The 19,033-nt window shown below is 39.6% G+C and overlaps 1 long non-coding RNA gene across 6 annotated transcripts in view; it reads right to left on the reverse strand.

Moving 5' to 3' along the window:
• LOC118019074 overlaps positions 1-19,033 on the reverse strand; it is a 162,177-nt gene that overhangs the window by 71,293 nt on the left and 71,851 nt on the right. For 3 of the 6 annotated variants that reach the window (XR_004681555.1, XR_004681558.1, XR_004681554.1), the window contains exon 4: positions 4,093-5,264. This is a non-coding gene — a long non-coding RNA (uncharacterized LOC118019074). Of the gene's footprint in view, positions 1-3,980; positions 4,012-4,092; positions 5,265-19,033 lie in introns of those variants that run through there. The other 3 variants (XR_004681559.1, XR_004681556.1, XR_004681557.1) reach the window with 2 other exon arrangements.

Genomic DNA, 19,033 nt, shown 5'->3' on the forward strand with positions numbered 1-19,033 from the left:
GGCACAGGCAGGCAAGCTCTCTTGTGTCTCTTCTTATGAGGACACCCATTCTACAGACAAGGGTCCCCCCCATTATGACCTCATTTAACCTTAATTACATCCATAAAGGCCCCATGTCCAAATACAGTCACATGGGAGATTGGGACTTCAACATATAAATTGGGGGTAGGGGAGGAGGGCTGAGGAGTGCAACACATTTAGCCCATGGTACCAACTATCTCTTTTTGCAAATTGCCAACTCAGTAGGATTTATATAAACGTAATATAAAAAAATTTACTGTTCTCATCAATGTGAAACATTCTAATACCCCTTCATTCCAGCTGTTGGCAATATGGGGACCCAGAGATGTAAAGTGACATCTAGCTTGTCATCTCCAATCAGCTGGTTGTGGCTACCCGGCGCACTGTACTGAAAGCCTCAGCTACAGGCTCGTAATCTGTTAATAATGTATATTGTCTGCCAGACTATGGCCACGTATTTGCTACATACCTATCATGGACTTGACTCTAAACAAAGACATAAATAACTATACCATTACCCTAGCCTGTTCATCCATTGTAATGTAATTTTTTCATAATAGAAAAAACAATAGTAGGGGTTAAGTTAGACAGTTATCTCTCCTCAATGCAAGAATATGCAGCCATTAAAAATATGATTTAGATATTTGTTAGATGATGTGGAAAGATTTTTATGATGGATTTATTATGCGAAAAAGTGGATTTCAAACCATATGAAATATGATCACCTTTTTTAAATAGATAGTTGAGATAGGAAGTATGTTAGGAAAGTATTTATATATGTGAATATAAAGCAAGTCAGAATTTTCTTCCTCCCTCACCTTCTTCTTTTTTAAGATTTTTTCTTTTATTTTTATGTAACTTGTCCACCCAACATGGGGCTCAAACTCACAACCCCAAGATCCGGAGTCACATGCTCTACCAACTGAACCAGCCAGGTGCCCCTCTCCCTCACCTTCTTATTTTCTTTCCCTTCTGCTTCTTCCTGGGAGGAGTTCTGCATTTTATTATGACATTATTGTTGTTGTAGTGATTCTTTTGTTCTATTTTATTTTGTTTATGTCTTTTTAAGGTAGGAGGAAAAGAGATAGAAAATCTGTTTAGCCTAGTGAAGTCATCAATATAACCAAAGTTTTTGATTGCCCTGTAAATGTTTAAGTCTGAACAAGCAAAGGTCCCTTCCAAGGAAGCACAGGATGAAAGGTGCTGACACAGCCTCTCTGGAAGGTGAAGCCAGTCAAACCAATAAAGTAGGAGAAAGGGGGGGAAAGGTAAAAATTCTAAGACAGGAGGGAGGCCAGAAGTCCGACTGAGGCAAACCTGGATGAAGGGACACAAAACGCAAAGGAGAAAGCAAAGGACTGTTCTGTATCCTCCTTGGAATTCTGGGTGTATTCCAAAATCTAGTAGTGCCAGTTCCTTAATGCACTAAACCATAATACCCTTTGAGATGTCACTGACATAATGAAGGGGTGTGTGTGTGTTTTCAGAAAAAAAATGTCAGAAACTATACACATCAAAATGTTAATAGTAGTTAACCAAGATTGGTGAGATGATGCATAATTTTCATTATTTTTTATCTATTTTCATTTTTCTCTATGGTAAACATGCAGAGTTTTGACTAAGATTTTTTAAATTATAACTGTGATTTTAAGAGAGAGAGAGAGAAAGACTGCAAGGGAGATTCAGACAAGGAGACTCTGATACTCTGCACTTTTTCCTGCACGGCAAGCAATAAAACATGTTGTGTACTTCTGGACATTGTAAAGCTGGAAGGGATCTTAGAGGTTGATAGGTTTCCTTGCTCTCATTGTATAGATAAAGGAAATCAGGCCTGGAGATGCTTAGTGTTGTACTCAGTAAAGACGCGCAACAGCAAAGAAAGGAAATAATTCAGATTTGTTGGTTCTTAATCCAATACTTTTATGAGGTATTGGATTAATTTATGAAGCACCATCATAACAGTTTAAGGTTCTACAGTACCTCCAATTCATTCTGTCCAGAAATTAAAAAAAAAAAAATGTGAGTTCTTTTGGCCAAAAACAAAGGAATGGAGTCAGCAAAGCTTGAAAGTGTAAGTCCAGTCAATTTGGAGACATCTTAAATCAATGACCAATCTCCTAGGATGCACTGAAAAGGTACGCATGTATAACATGCCCCTCTTCAAGCTAAATGCAAGTCTCTGCACTATATCCTATTCCTTTAGCACACCCTTCCCTGAGTGAAGCCTGCCTTGTCATTGGATCCCTGATGACCTCCTCATACTGTCCCAAGAGAATAAAAGAAACTGATTATGATTAAAACTCCCCCAGCTTTTTTCTCTGTCATATTTTAAAATATGACTAACCGATATATAGGCAGTAGTTTCCTTTGATCTCTCTCTTACACTTGAAAGTAGAGCTTTAAAGAAAATTTTTCAATAATACATGCCTCCAGCTTGTCTCAGGTAAAATGAATGTGACAACATCAACAAAATACTTTGAGCTTCCAAGATACAGACGTCAGACATGAACATTTAGTAGCCTTGCACTCCTGAACGGTATCTGCTGAGCCTGGCAAGACACTGAACCATAACTTTCCTGCAACCCATCTGTATCTCCCAACTAAATACAGAAACTGAAACTAGGAACCAGTAGTTTGGGGTAGACTCAAATGCCAAAATTGTTCTGCAGCGTGGGTAAGAAAAAAGGTGAGAGGCGCAAAGGGGAAGCTCTAAGAGAGCAGATAGTGTAATGAAATCGACTTTCAAAATTAACTTCTTCCTTTCCCACGTACTCTAAATCAAACATCTTTCCCATAGGCCTGCAGATGGTGCCTCGAGGGGGGCTCTCAGTGATCGCTGGAGGGGAAAACTGGAAGTGAAACCCACAAGCCTCGCACCTGCAGGATCAGTTTCATGAACAGTGCTGGCCCTTGCTGGGCTCCAAAACCTGCCCCACTAAATGTCACTCCCAGCAAAGAGCATCTAGAACCTCGCCTTCTCTTTAGCAGGCCAGCTTTAAGTCTTGCTCCATGTTAATCCAAGACAGGTGTCTTAAGTCAACCTCAATCTCTCTTTAGTAAAACTTGAGATTGATACTTCTTGATTGACACATCTCACCCAGCAGAGGAACGTTTAACTGCTAATTTACATCTTGGGCCCCAGTTAACATTTTTTTTAAAAAAACTTGTCACAAAATCAGCTCTCTACCCTTCCTCAGACGGATACTATCACCCTGATTTTCTAATTTTTACCCTGATTGCAATAAAAGCATGCAGAGAACACATAGGTAAGGTCAACTGGCGATCTTATCGCACATAAATTGCCATTTTCTGTACTAGGAGCTGTCCCCATGTACAGCGGAAATCTGGAGAATCCTGTGACTAGCAGAGAGATTAGACCACTTTGGGCACAGGAAAGCTATGGAGTAGAGGTAGAACTGCCAGGAACTTCTGAAAAGAAAAAGGATCATGAGCTTGTCCTCAGTACTTCCCCCCGACTTTACAGAATAAAAAACCTAGGCACAGAGAGGCTAATTTGCCCAAATTATACAATTAAATTATAAATATTTCTATAAATAGTTCTTCAATATGCAAAGCACGTTATACATTTATTGAAGCATTTAGCATTACTGAGTAATTGTCATTCCAACAATTTAAAAGCTTATGCTTTAAGAAATAAGGAATGAAACTGTTCATTTTGAGGAAGGTTTTGGGCTGGCAGTGAATCCAGATGACAGTTTTATACTATTTGAGAACAGCAGCTCTTTGCATGGTAGAAATAGTTTTTAACACAAGATAAACTTGGCTCCAAGGCGGAAAAGACTGTTTTATTTAAATTCTTAAATATCGGGGCTCCTGGGTGGCTCAGTCATTGAGCTTCTGTCTTCGGCTCAGGTCATGATCTTATGGTCCTGGGATCGAGCCCTGCATTGGGCTCTCTGCTCAGCGGGAGGCCTGCTTCTCCCTCTCCCACTCCCCCTGCTTGTGTTCCCTCTTTCGCTGTGTCTCTCTCTGTCAAATAAATAAATAAATAAATAAATAAATAAATAAATAAATAAATAAATAAATTCTAAATATCTATTGAATACCTACCATAAGCTAATATCCAGCACTATACTGGTATGCCACTGAGTATGTCCATCTTCTCTTTTTACAAAATTCTGAAAATCAAATAAGGATTGAGAAATAACCAACTATAACCAATGCAGAATAAGGAAGTCTCCAAACAGAACTATAAGTGAGGAACATTTGGGACCCAGAGGAAGTAGCAAGATGACCAAGGAAAATTTCAAGAACTGTTTGTCCAACGTTAGCTTTTCAGCCATAACCATGGACCTGAGCACTGTTTTCCGCCCCACCTCCAAAGAATAAGCTGTAACTACAGGGTAGAGTTGGAGATAAATTTGGCCCCTAGATGGTGCTGGCAAGGTGAAAATGATTAGAGGAATTCCACAAAGATTTTCTGGAGGAGGGTAGACACTCAAAGAACAAAGGAAAGTGTGGTAGGCTTTGGTGTCCAGCAGAAGAGAGAATGGTTTCTACGTGGTAGATGGTCAACAGGAAGTCAAAAGAAAGGAGGGGGAAACAAACTGAAAGCAACATGGCTAAAACCTAGTTTAAGCCATTTAATCAGTGGCCATTAGAATGAGCAGAATAGAAAACTCCTGAGCAACACGGCACCCTCATTGGAGGCAGTTTTCTGAGAGCTCGCTATGTGCAGGACGTCGTGTATCACACTAAGTCTGAGAGCCAGAAAGAAGACATTTGCCTTCGAAGAACACATGGCGCAGTTAGGGCCCCAGGAAATACCAAATGAGACTTATCTAAAAAAAAATAAGTGTGTTGGGGAGCAGAGGACAACATAATCAGGAATCTAGAAGCCAAATTGCAAGGAAGTAAGGGGCTGTGGTGAACCAAGGATGGGATGGCGGGCTCCCGGGAGAGAAGGGGGGCTATGGAACACTTTGCAGTGAAAGGAAAGAAAGATCAATTTGAGATGATGTTAAACAGCCGTAAAGATACTCAAATCAAGTATAATATTCTGTGGTTCATAACACCTTCACCCACACACAGTGAAACTATTTGGGCCCCAGGGACTTCTCTGGGCTGTGAAATTGCAAATAGGTCCTCAATGAGTTAGAGAATGATTCATTGAAAATGTGAGTATGCTTAAAAAAAATTCTTATTTTCACATAGACTCGCCATACTTACCCTACTATGGCCAAAGGCAGGTCCCATTTTAGAGAACAGAGAATGATGGATGCCTGTCATACAAGTGATACAATTAGTCAGCAACATATTCTGTGAAGAAGTTTATCTATGAACTCTGTGTTTCTGTGTTAAATCATTCAGATGTATTGCTCTTACACATGGTAACTTGCAGAGAGTACCTTATACTTAGCATGGGATGGGAGCAGTCTTGCATTTGGAAAATGTGCAGACAATCTCTGTTGCTTAGAAAATGCAGTGGAAAATGAATATGCTCGTTTGGAAAGTGCTTTATTTCTGCAAATATGCATTTTATTTATGTAGTAAATAATCAATTTACTTTCTAATACAATCAAGATTCACTCATCTCCCGAATATCTTCCTGTCCTCTTTGAAGCACTATATATATCTCATGCTTTCCATTCAAAATGTATATAAAACACCTATAAGAACTTTCAAACCATTTTTTTATTGTTTTTGGTTTTTGTTTTTATTCTCTTAGTACCGCCCTGCTTGGCGATCAGTGAAATTATTGTGGATATCTGAGCAGAGGGGAAAGCAAGCATTTGCAATCTACAGTATCTAGAATCATGGGGTTCCCAAAGATGTCCACATCCTAATTCCTCACACCGGTGATTATGTTGCCTTACAAAGCAAAGGTGACTTTGCCAGTGTATTAAGTTAAGGATCTTGAGATGGGGAGATTATCTCAGATTATCCAGGTGATCCAATTCTTACAAGAGAGAGACAGGAGGGTCAGAGTCAGAGAAGGAGAGGTGACCATGGAAGCTAAAGTCCGAGTGATAAGAAGAGGGGCCAGGGCCATGAGCCAGTGAACACAGGCATTCTCTAGGAGCTGGAGAGGCCAAGGGAACAAGAGTCTTCCCTGATGTCTCCTGAGGGAACACAGCCCTGCTACCCCATTTTAGACTTCTGACCTCCAGAACACAATAACCTTCTGTTGTTTTAAAAGCATTAAGGTCATGGTAGTTTGTTACAGCAGCATTGGAAACTAACTCATGGTTCATTTTGAAAGTCAAAATCCTGTGTTTACTCAGCTCAGCTTACTGATTCTGGGTCAAGTCTACAGAACATGTACAGGGAACTGTCCCCACTAATGGAAAGACATTGAGGACTACTATCTGACCAGCTACACAACCATTTATGAGGAAGCTTTCTGGGGCTGGATATATGAAATGTAAATTAAAAGCTAGGGCTTCAACCTCACCATGATCTAATCAACTAGCAATGTTTAGCAAACTTCTTCTGTGAAAGGTCAGATAGCGAATATTTTTGGTTTTGTGGGTCATACCGCCTTTGTCACAATTAAATTGTTATAGTGCAAAAGCAGCCCTAGACAATGGAAAAATGAATGGGCTAGCTGGCTGAGTTCCAATAAAACTTTATTTGTGAAAAAGGCAGTGGGTCAGATTTGGCCAAAGGCTAACCCCAGAACGACGTATTGACATCAATCAGGATTGCATAGTTCTCCTTTACAAGGGCTTAATATCTGGAAAGAATTGGAGCTCATGGATGGAAACTTTTGCTGAAGCAAAGGAAGAACGCTGGAGACTCCACACCAACATACCAGAAGAGTCTAAGACACCAATGTGAAAAAGAGTACATGGGTTTAAAGGGGCATTTACCACCAAGTCTCGTCAGGGGATAAAAGGAGTCTGAATCTGCATTTCAGGATACTGTCTGTTACAGTGCATTTCTTCCAACCCCTTGATTCGCCCCTGACCACTCCAGATCATCCCAGATTTTCTCTTACAAAAGTGCTTTTAACCCAATTAACCCAAAGTATTCTTCACTCCTAGTGTCGCTATGGCAAAGCTTAATTTCAGCTCAAAGGCAAGGCTTATATCCAACATAGTGGGGAGTAGACACACTGCATAGCTTCCTTTGTTTTCTGTGTACAATTTCGTCCCTGAATTTTCTACTCTGGAGCATATGAAATGTTTCAACTCCAGTTATCTCCACAGGAATAAGGACTTTCTCCTCCCCTTATATTACGGTTCAGAGGGAACTGCATATCCATTGTGACAGCAAAAGATTCTTTTAAAGAGGGAGGAAGAAAGCACCCTACAATAAAAGTGTTCTCAATAAATAATCTCCCCCAATTTTCAGTTATTGCATTTAGTATCCTTGGCTCAAAAGCAATCACATGAAGAGTTGGGGGGGAGGGAATATGCAAGGATTCTCATTTTAATTTCAATCACTCTTCTAAAGCCCTAGAGTCATTGTCCTAAAAACAGGGTCCAAATGCTACTCATCTTGCTCCCCACCACTCCCTCTGCTTCCAAGTGTTTCTCTGTCATTTTCCATCCATTCTCTTGAGCAAATCAATCCTGTAGCAGGAAAGCAGCATCATTTATAATGAATTCTTCTGGGAAGGGTATTTATCTCACACCCAGACAATGGTAACCTTTCCAGTGGCTCCTCCATTTCTGTCCTGATGTGCCTTCTTAGAGTTTCAGTTCCTTAATACGGTATCGAACAGGAGCAGGATAAAAGGACACAGAGGAGCGCTGTGTAATAGATGCACTTAAGATTCTGAGATATTTGCCAATGCATAAGAGAAGAGAAATCTCCCATGTTCCAGGGCTAGCACATTAGAATAACGTCAGGGAAAGTGCAAACTCACAAGACTGAGTTGGGAAAGATTTGAGATTGTACCTATATCACAAAGAAATGTTGAAAGGTTAACAGATGCCCAAGTGGTCAATTTAGATTAAAACACAACTCTGATGACAGACATTCGATACAGAAGTCAATAGACTCGGGCTGATTGAAGTAAGTAGCACATAAGGACTTGAATCTTAACAAAATCCTTTTCTACCCACACAAAATTTTACATATATATGACATTTATATATACATATATTTTTATATATACATACAAATGTATACATATATATGGATATGTGTAAATATAATGATTACGCTGTTTTTTAAAAATCCCACATGTTGTTGGGGCGCCTGGGTGGCTCAGTCATTGAGTGTCTGTCTTCGGCTCGGGTCATGATCCCAGGGTCCTGGGATCGAGCCCCGCATCGGGCTCCCTGCTCCGCGGGAAGCCTGCTTCTCCCTCTCCCACTCCCCCTGCTTGTGTTCCCTCTCTCACTGTGTGTCTATCTGTCAAATGAATAAAATCTTATAAAAAAAAAAAAAAAACCCACGTTTTATTTTTTTTAATATTTTTATTTATTTATTTATTTATTTGAGAGAGTGAGCATGAGGGGGGTAGTGGGGGAGGGAGAGGCTGACTCTCTGCTGAACAGGAGTCTGATATGGGGCTTGATCCCAGGACCCTGAGATCATGACCTGAGCCAAAGGCAGACGCTTAACTGACTGAGCCACCCAGGCACCCCTTACTACGCATTGTTTTAAAATGGACTAAAGAGGGGCGCTTGGGTGGCTCAGTCAATAAGCATCTGCATTCTGCTTGGGTCATGATCCCAGGGTCCTGGGATCGAGCACTGCATCGGGCTCCCTGCTTGGCGGGAAGCTTGCTTCTCCCTCTCCCACTCCCCCTGCTTGTGTTCCCTCTCTCGCTGTCTCTCTCTCTCTCTCTCTGTCAAATAAATAAATAAAATCTTTAAAAAATAAATTAAAATAAAATAAAATAAAATAAAATAAAATGGACTAAAGGAATCATCCCGAACTATTAACAGTATCTAGGGGTGATTTTTGTCACTATATGTTTCTATATTTCCAAATGTTCCTCAGTAAGTAAATATAACTTTTATAATGAAAAAATCAGCCACAATATGGTGCATGGGTGGCTCAATTAGTTAAGTGTCCAACTCTTGATCTTAGCTCAGGTCTTGATCTCAGGGTTATGAATTCAAGCCCCACGTTGGGCTCCATGCTGGGTGTGGAGCCTACTTAAAAAAATAATAGTTAGCAGTAGTAAAAGCCCTCTTCTTCATTCCTTTTCTTAATTCTCATGAATTTCATTTAATCCTCATGGCTAGTGGTACTTAGATTAATCACATGTTATATAGCAAAAAAAAAAAAAAAAATCAAGGCTTAGAAAAGGAGATGATCCTGGGTTTACATACACAGAGGATGCAAAGCCAGGTCTGTCTGGCTCAGAGCTGTGTTACACAAACTCCTCTCTGAAGAGTTAGATCCAGGCTCTCACACAGAAAACCAGAAGGACAAGTAGTGTTCATATACAAATTGCTTACAAGCTCTATTATTTATATTTCTCCAACCTAACTTCATATTTTAATTAAATAGTAGATTTGATGGATATGTTCTGTATACGTCTTATTGCTAAGGAACTCTGAGGAAAGAAAAGAGGTCAGCATATTTTAGCAGTTCTGTTTTGAGCAATGCTGGTGACAAAGGGGGAAAAAATCAATAAAGCAAACTGTGCATTAGGAAAGAAACATCAGACTAATGGTAAATCAGAATGTTTTAAGCAGAAACCAGACAAAACTGGATCTACTTATGACTTCCCACAGTTTTTCAAAATCCTTATAACAAAATTCAAGGGGAAATAATATATATTGGTTTGGGTGAGAGAGAGAGAGAGAACAGATTTCAACCATTTCTTGTAAATTAGTGCTTGTATCCAAGAACTTCAGTTCTCACCTTTCTACCAGCAGCCTCCAGGCTCACTCAGAGAGTGCAAATGTGCCCAGCCAGGAGGAAAGAGCTCTCAACTTGCAGGAGAGCCAGGAGCAAGGTACCAGAGAGCTGACATAAGAAGCCAGACACCCAAGAAGAGCACAGTCATCTGGGAGCTTTTGAAGCATCCCAGGAATGTGATGGGCCTTTGAACCAGTTGAGAGAAACTGATTTCATTTGGATTGCTGTACAGTGACACACTAACATATGATGTGGTGTGGGTGATATGATTCCCTATGTGATTTTGTATGTGATGTGAAGTGTGTGTGTGTGAGAGAGAGAGATCAGGTACATGTGTATGATGTAGCATATGTGTGATTGTGATTTGTGATTGTGTGTGCATAAATATGATGGGAATCTATGTCATTGGCAGAGAGCAACTCCCCCTCTGCTCAGCTAGGGGAATAGACCGCAGCAAGATACCAACAAGGACCAGCAATGCACCAAAGAGCATGACAAGGCAGAGATTGGGAGCAGGGGAGGGTTCCCAAAGTTAAGCAACAGAGCCTTTGACGGCAGGAAACACAACCAGATCTGGATTCAGAAAAAAACAGTTCTTTTGTAAATTACAGTGAAATTAGATATTAGCCTTTGCCTAGTTTGACAAACATTAAAAAGATTGATAATATCTAGTTTTGGCAAAAGTATATAAGCCTTTCGTACACATCTGGTGGGAGTGTATCTAGTACATTTCTGGAGGGCCACTGGCAATATATCCTACAACGTAAATCTTGCACACTGTTTGACCCAGCAGTTCCTCTCTGGGGGAATGAGATAGCATAGAAATGAATATCACAGGAATGAAATATCATAGGAAATGAAGGGGTAAGTGTGGAAAGATGTAAGTGAAAAAAATATTCCTTGCAGCACCATATGTAATGAGGGGGGCAATGCCCATCACTGAAGGATCTGTTTAAATGAATAACAATATTGTTGGGCGCCTGGGTGGCTCAGTCGGTAAACGTCTGCCTTCGGCGCAGGTCATGATCGCAGGGTCCTGGGATCGAGCCCCACATTGGGCTCCCTGCTACGCGGGAAACCTGCTTCTCCCTCTCCCACTCCCCCTGCTTGTGTTCCCTCTCTCGCTATGTCTCTGTCAAATAAATAAATAAAATCTTTAAAAAATAAAAATAAAAATAAATGAATAACAATATTGCTGTTTGAAGGTTGTAGGTCTGTAGATACTGACCCAGAAAAATGCCCAATATATGGTGTTAAGATAAAAGATCACATTACAAAATGAAAAGTGTTGCATTTTCTTGTTTCAGAAAAATACAATTATATTCACATTTATAGAAAATATTTGGAATGATTTATAAGAAAATGTTAACAGTGGGTTATGTCCTATGAGGACATTGGCAGGGAGGGGAGAGAATTTCATTTCCTACTTTATATGTAATCATTTTTTTCCCCAAAGAGCATATTTATTTCTACATTTGGGGGGAAAAAAACAATAAAGATTTTGCCATTGAGGAAGGAAGGGAGGGAGGGAGGGTACTTTTTCCCAGCCTCTACTATGGTAGAGCAGGTTCAGTCTTTCCATTTCTGATCTGAGACCATGTCCAGATTACCAAGCTATGCAAAAAAAAAAAAAAAAGAAATGTTGGATTCTCCAGATTTCAAAATCTGTTTTCCCACTGATTCATAGCCTGGTCCTTCCTGTGCAGCCTGTGCATCTGCAAACCAGAGATGCTACCCTAGACAAGCAGGAAAGAAATCTTTCTCAGAGAGTCCAGCAAGTGCTCACTGACAAATTGAGAGAAAGGAAGAGCTTTGGTTGTTTAGGACCTTATGGATGGTTTAATTTGCTCCAACAGTAAAAATGAAAGCAAAGGCTAAATATGCTCTTACAACCCAATCACAAAAGGCATTAAGAATGCCTGCTATTCAGCATACAAATGTACAGATCACCTTTTTATATATAGCAATAATGTTTAGATTGCAAAGTGTATGGTAGAATAATGAAGCAGTATCCTCTGTTCAACAAAGCTGTAGCTCTAGCCGATCATTTAGGGCTTTGTTTTCTGCCTGTGACTTGCTGAAATAGAGCCTTCATCATTTATTGCATGTCTGGCTTTCACAAAGTACACTACCATACCTCTCCTTTGTGCCAAAAGATGGCTTTTATTACAGGGGAAAAGACACTCTCCATCTTGCAAACCATAAGAGGTTTCATTTTCTATCACAATTTTCCTAAAGTTATTATGAACTTAATATTTTTCTGGTGGCCTAACAATTTTCCAAGTGGATTTTTAAAATTCTTTTATTGATCTTTAATCACTGTGATTTCCTAAAACATTTTTTCTCTGCCCTTTCCTCTTTACCACCACCACTTCCTATTTCTTTTTTTTTTTTTTTTAAGATTTTATTTATTTATTTGAGATAGAGAGAGAGAGAGAGCATGAGCATGAGCCCGGGGTGGGGGGAAGGGGGCGGGGCAGGGGGCAGCAGAGGGTGAAGCAGGCTCTCCATTGAGCAGGGAGACCATCACAGGGCTCAATCCCAGGGTCCTGGGATCATGACCTGAGCGGAAGGCAGACCCTTAACCGACTGAGCCACCCAGGCTCCCCAACCACCACTTCCTATTTCTTTGTGATCTATAAATAAAATCCTAAGTATATTAGACTCATTCTATTTAAAAGAATTCTGGAAGAAAAGCCTTTTGGAAATCAAAGAATGATATAGGCCAACTCTATAACTTACCTGTTTTACAAATTTCCCATTTTGAATGTGGATTCTTTTTTTTTTTTTTAAGATTTTTATTTATTTATTATTTGAGAGAGAGAATGAGAGACAGAGAGCACGAGAGGGAAGAGGGCAGAGGGAGAAGCAGACCCCCCGCCGAGCAGGGAGCCCGATACGGGACTCGATCCCGGGACTCCAGGATCATGACCTGAGCCAAAGGCAGTCGCTTAACCAACTGAGCCACCCAGGCGCCCCTGGATTCTTTTTTTTTTTAAAGATTTTATTTATTTATTTGACAAAGAGAGAGACAGCAAGAGAGGGAACACAAGCAGGGGGAGTGGGAGAGAGAGAAGCAGTCTTCCCGCTGAGCAGGGAGCCTGATGTGGGGCTCGATCCCAGGACCCTGGGACTATGACCTGAGTCGAAGGCAGACACTTAACAACTGAGCCACCCAGGCACCCCGAACGTGGATTCTTTTTTAAGTGGATATACATCCACATTTTCCTTTTTCTTGTTGTATGTAAAAATAAGTAAGCAAAGAGAAGGACTACCTTGAGACAATTTGCAAATTAATGGCAATCGAATCAGGAACCCTAATTCTCGTTACAACCAAGGTATGCTCGGGACTAACCCACAAAAATTTTTTAAAATCCTGAAAACAGATACTTCCTTTGAGGGAAAACACAAATCTATTAGCTCGTGCTAATTTCTCTGACAAGACTATTGGTCAGTTCTACCTGACATGCAGCTTCTTTTTCTTGGGTAACACCAAAGACTTTTTTAATCTTCCTGGCATCAACACTTTGTCAAAAACCTGAAGGAGGCCATGAGGAAGCAATAAAGCAAAAGTAAATAACTCTAGCCTCATATACAAGACTGGAATTAAAGTAAGAGCCAGAAATACAGTCCATATAGTCATCTCTCTTTGTACACGCTCAAATCACAACAGGAAAATACGTGAGACACATACAGATAAGCAGGCAAACACCAGACAAAATACACTGCAAATGATTCTGAATTAGGTCTAGCTCTGTGACTTTGATTCCTAAATGACCTTGTAGGTGGCATTCAGCAACTCTCAGCCTCATGTCTCCCTCAGGTGCTTGAAATCTTACTGTAGAAATTCAAGCAGTACAGAGGTTAAGGAGAACTAGCCCCACTCGGAGGGACTGTTGATACTTGGGTGTTCAGAGCTTTTCCATGTCACCACATAGATATGAATATTGAAAAACATTTATCTTCTTATTGTATTAATAGACTTCTACAGCTTTGGTAATTGTGGTGGACTGCATTATTGCTGTCTACCATTGGCTCCTCTCACTGAATGGATCACATGCATCGCTGCCTATTGCTCTGTGATTTGAGGTATCTCCAAATAGGTCCATTTGAGACAGTGGAAATTTGCATATGCAATCGGAACTCCCCATCTGGATCTCAGGCAAGCCAGAAATAATGTGATGTGGAAATTTGGGGATTGTCATATGAATGATGGTGCTGTTCTCTGAATGAGGGAGCCATAGAGAAGGGTCAGTATTCCATTTACTATGGCTGCATAATAAATTACCCCCAAAACTTAGTGTCTTACAATGACAGTCAAATTTAACATTTTCTCACATGGTTCTGGGATTTAATTGGGCCCATCTGGGCAGTTCCCCCTCAGGCTTGCACATGTGTTTGCCGGCAGAGGGTGGCTCATTCACTCTTATGTCTGGTACTCAGGCTGGAAGACTAGAACATCTGGGGATCTTCTGACATTTTTCTTTGTCCATTTGGTATATCCACATGGTCTCTCCAGCATGGTGGCTTCAGAGTAGCTGGACATCTTACAGGACAGCTTGGGACTTCCAAGGTGCCCATTGCAAGAGAGAGCAAGTCATGTACAAGCTGCATCCTCTCTGCAGGCTGGCCTTGGAAGCCACACAGCATCACAACATTCAAGGGGACAGAGCACAGACTCTACCTCTTGGTGAGAGGAGTGTCTCAATTTAAGGAGCACATGGGGAGTGGGATATATATTTAGCCATTTTTGGAAAACACAATCTGCCACAGCCGGGTTTAGGAGGCTAGTAAAATGAGCTAGTAGAAATCACGTCAAAATTCCTGTGAGTTACAAATTATCAATGCCATCATTAAAATGACTACTTAGTTAAAAATTTTCACCCAGGGGCGCCTGGGTGGCTCAGTCATTAAGCGTCTGCCTTCAGCTGAGATCATCATCCTAGGGTCCAGGGATCAAGCCCCGCAACAGGCTCCCTGTTTGGCAGGGAGGCTGCTTCTCCCTCTCCCACTCCCCCTGCTTGTGTTCCCTCTCTCGCTGTCTCTCTCTGTCAAATAAATAAATAAAATCTTAAAAAAATAAAAAATAAATAAATAAATAAAAATTTTCACCCAACCTACTGGGAAAATGTGAGATGATTAGTATTAAAATTGAGTTACAATTATGCTTTTATTTGTCACTAAGGGGAAGCATTTTGCCCATCTTTATATCACTTTAATCTGTATATTAATAACCATTTATATGAATAAATCCATTGATCCCTGCTACTCAAAGCTTTTTCTGCATAACCTTTTCAGAAGAGGATTGCTGAAAACATGTAAAGTACAGTATAAGTAAGATTAATGGGAAGACTTTATTATAAATACATCAATAAATTGTTCATAATAAGCCTAATTTCCTTACCTTCTGGGGATAAAGATCTAAGAAAAGAAAATAAGACTATAAAACAAGTTATTTATTCAGAAAGCTGCAAGTTTCCAGGATCTGTGTACTATAAAAAAGCAAAAAAACCCATGAAGAATGGAGGCCTTATAAAGAAATTAACCAGGCAGAGATTTTTATCAGCATTTCCGAATTATTTACATCAAACTGATCTCTGTTATTCTGTTAATACAATTCAGAAAATGCAAAAAGTTAAAAAAATGCTCATGTCTTCAATAATTAAGAACTCCTGAATGAAAATACTAGCATGGGATTTACAATTATATCAAGGCTAACACGTTAATTCATGGCATAATTTCTAGTTATCAGATGTTTCATCAGCTACTGGTTTGTGATACCAAAAAAGGAGCTATCTACTTTATTAGGTTAAAGTTAACTGACCTATATGATAAGGCATTAATAGACATGGTGTGCCGTTTGCCATCAAGTCTGTATAGTTCCCAATAAAACAAAATAGTTTTCCTGTTGGATGTCAAATCCTAATATTTATATTTGGTATTATACAGGAACCAGATTTTCAAGGGAACTAAATATCACATTACTTTAATTACTTTACTATTCATACCTGAATATTATAAACCAAACATTTCACCTACTGGATAACAATAGCACAAATAGCAAGTTTATTGAGGAATTAATTAATTTAAGTACTATGATCTTAGAGGAAAAATGTTCTAAAATCATTATGCCAAAATGTCTGGTCAGCTTGAAAATGTTCTATGTGCCAGAAACCCAACACCATGTCCCTGGAAAATGGAATGTATTGGTTCATGTAATTCAAAGCTCCAGGATAAACCTTCCCATGAAGTTGGTGTCAGCAACTTGGGTGATGCCGACAAAGTCTCCTATTCACTGTATGTATCGAATGTTGTCTGCCTCTCAAGGGGAGCTCATCTGACACCATGACTTAAAATACTGACCTTTACTTTAAAACACTACAGCAAGGGAAGGAAAGGGAGAGGGCGAGAGGCAGGAGAGGGAGAAGGGGAGGACAGATGGAGGAGAAAAAGGAAAAAGGGACAAATGCAGTCAGTGTGGCAAACCTGTGATAACTTGAATCTGGATGATAAGAACCTAAGGATTCGTGATATTTTGTCCCTGATTTTGTAAGTTTTTCCATTTTTTTTTTAATTTAAGTTTTCATTTATGAAGGATTGCTTCAGAAGGATGAGGGAATAAAACAAGGAAGAAGGAAGCACAGGATCAAGGAGACAAGACCCACACAGAAGAGGGGTGAGGTCTGAAGATGATATGTGCAACAGGCCTGGGGGAGAAAAGATCGGAGCAGAAGGATCTGTATTCCAAAGAGCAGAATAAAGGGGAGAAAGGAGAAGGAGTGACAACTAACAGATGACCAGACTTGTGAAACTATTTGGGGAAAGATTCTTAAATGTATACAGCAGATTTAGTGGAGCAAAAATATTTTGACTTTACTAAAATTATAGCCGTTACTCATAGTAGGAAAAAAAAAGGGAGAAATTTGGAGGCTGGTAAAAAGCCAGGTCCTCAATTATCATAAGAGGAAGTCAGTAGAAAATGTCTAAACCTTAGGAATCAAGTGAAAACAGTATACTGAAGTTAATGTCAGAAGAGAAAGCAAAAAGTATTAAAAGTGGACTGCTCAGGGGTAGTGAGGAATAGGACAGGAGACTGCCATTTTTTATTATTTTATAACTATGTGCATACACTCTATTGCTCTGACATTTTTTTTAAGTGGGAGCAAACATTTTTTAAGTTGATGAAACAAAAAAATAAAATTTTACATGATCTTTAAAAATTTATCCTTGAAAACATCTAGCTCATTTTTATCCTTTACCTCAGGAGTTTAAAAAATACAAAACACCCTAGGCAAAAGTGAGTCAATGTCTGCCTTTGACCATAGCAAGAGGCACGGTCTCAAACACATCACCATTAAGGCATCCCTCAGCTTGGAAAGGAAGCCATTCACTGAGTACTTTCAATTACCCTGCCCCAGGGTGGGGAACACGAGTGGTCATCAATAAAAAACTTATTTTGTCACTCATCATCAGAGAAATACAAATCAAAACCACAATTAGATACTACCCCATACCTGTCAGAGTGGCTAAAATTAACAACACAGGAAACAACAGATGTTGGCAAGGATGTGGGTAAAGGGGGACATTCTTATACTGTTGGTGGGAATGCAAACTGGTGCAGCCACTGTGGAAAACAGTATGGAGATTCCCCAAATAGTTAAAAATAGAGCTACCCTATGACCCAGCAATTACACAACTAGGAATTTACCCAAAGAATACAAAAATACTGATTCAAAGAGGCACATGCATCCCGATGTTTATAGCAGCATTATCAACAATAATCAAATTATGGAAAGAGCCCAAATGTCCATCAAATGATGAACGGATAAAGAAGAAGTGGTCTATTTATACAATGGAATATTACTCGGCCATCAAAAAGAATGAAATCTTGCCATTTGCAGCAACATGGATGGAGCTAGAGTGTATTATGCTAAGCGCAACAGGTCAGAGAAAGACAAATACCATATGACTTCACTCATATGTGGAATTTAAGAAACAGAACAGATGACATAGGGGAAGAGGAAAAAAAAGAGAGAGGGAAGGAAACCATAAGAGACTCTTAACTAGAGGCGCCTGGGTAGCTCAGTCAGTTAAGCGTCTGCCTTAGGCTCAGGTCATGATCCCAGGATCCTGGGATCGAGCCCCGCATCGGGCTCCCTGCTCCGTGGGAAGCCTGCTTCTCCCTCTCCCACTCCCCCTGCTTGTGTTCCCTCTCTCACTCTCTCTCTCTGTCAAATAAATAAATAAAATCTTTAAAAGAGAGAGAGAGAGACTCTTAACTATAGATAACAAACTGAGGGCTGCTGGAGGGAAGGTGGGTAGGGGATGGGCTAAATGGGTGATGGGTATTAAAGATAACACTTGAGCACTGGGTGTTGTATGTAAGTGATGAATCACTAAATTCTACACCTGAAACCAATATTACACTATATATTAACTAACTAGAATTTAAATAAAAATTTGCAGTAAAATAAAAGTTTAACTTTTAACCAAAAACAAACAAAAACTTATCCTAATAAATGAATTAGCCAACTTATAAAGTGATTTATAAGTCTGTGGAAGTGGAATAGATTTGAATTAGATCTTAAAGACAGAGTGTGATAATTGCAAGTGTGTCTTTCTGAATCTTTTTCGGGTTTTAGCAGTTATAGAATTGTGGGTTCCAAATAAGAGTGGTAGCATGGAGCTTGAGGAAAGAGAAACCGTAAGATCTGTGTTTTGACACCAGCTAAATGAGCAACACTAGCGTATACCATACATGTTGTGAGCCTCAGTTTTCTGGTCTGTAATCCCTTTCAAGTTGGAAAACACTATGATTTCAGATTTGGTTCTGATGAGAAGTGCCAGTATGTTGTGAGTAGGAAGTAAAAGCCTGATTTTTGTTTTTACTTTGTTTTCATTTTGAATTTGGGGCTTATTGTCTCATGTTGATCTGGTATTATGAAAGTTCAGAACTCATAAAGAGAATATATTATATATGTATAATGAACAACCTCAGCACAAGCAAGAAAAGGATTTATCTGAAGCCAAAAGTAGCAAAATATCTTGTCCTTTAAATTCCAAGTACATTTTGACATGAAGACGAAAGAAAGAAAGAAAGAAAGAAAGAAAGAAAGAAAGAAAGAAAGAAAGAAAGAAAGAAAGAAAGAAAGAAAGAAAGACAGACAGAAAGAAAGAAAGAAAGAAAGAAAGAAAGAAAGAAAGAAAGAAAGAAAGAAAGAAA

Source organism: Mirounga leonina, unplaced genomic scaffold (genome assembly GCF_011800145.1).
Source record: "Mirounga leonina isolate KUSES-001 unplaced genomic scaffold, KU_Mleo_1.0 Mir_173, whole genome shotgun sequence".
Lineage (NCBI taxonomy): Eukaryota > Metazoa > Chordata > Mammalia > Carnivora > Phocidae > Mirounga > Mirounga leonina.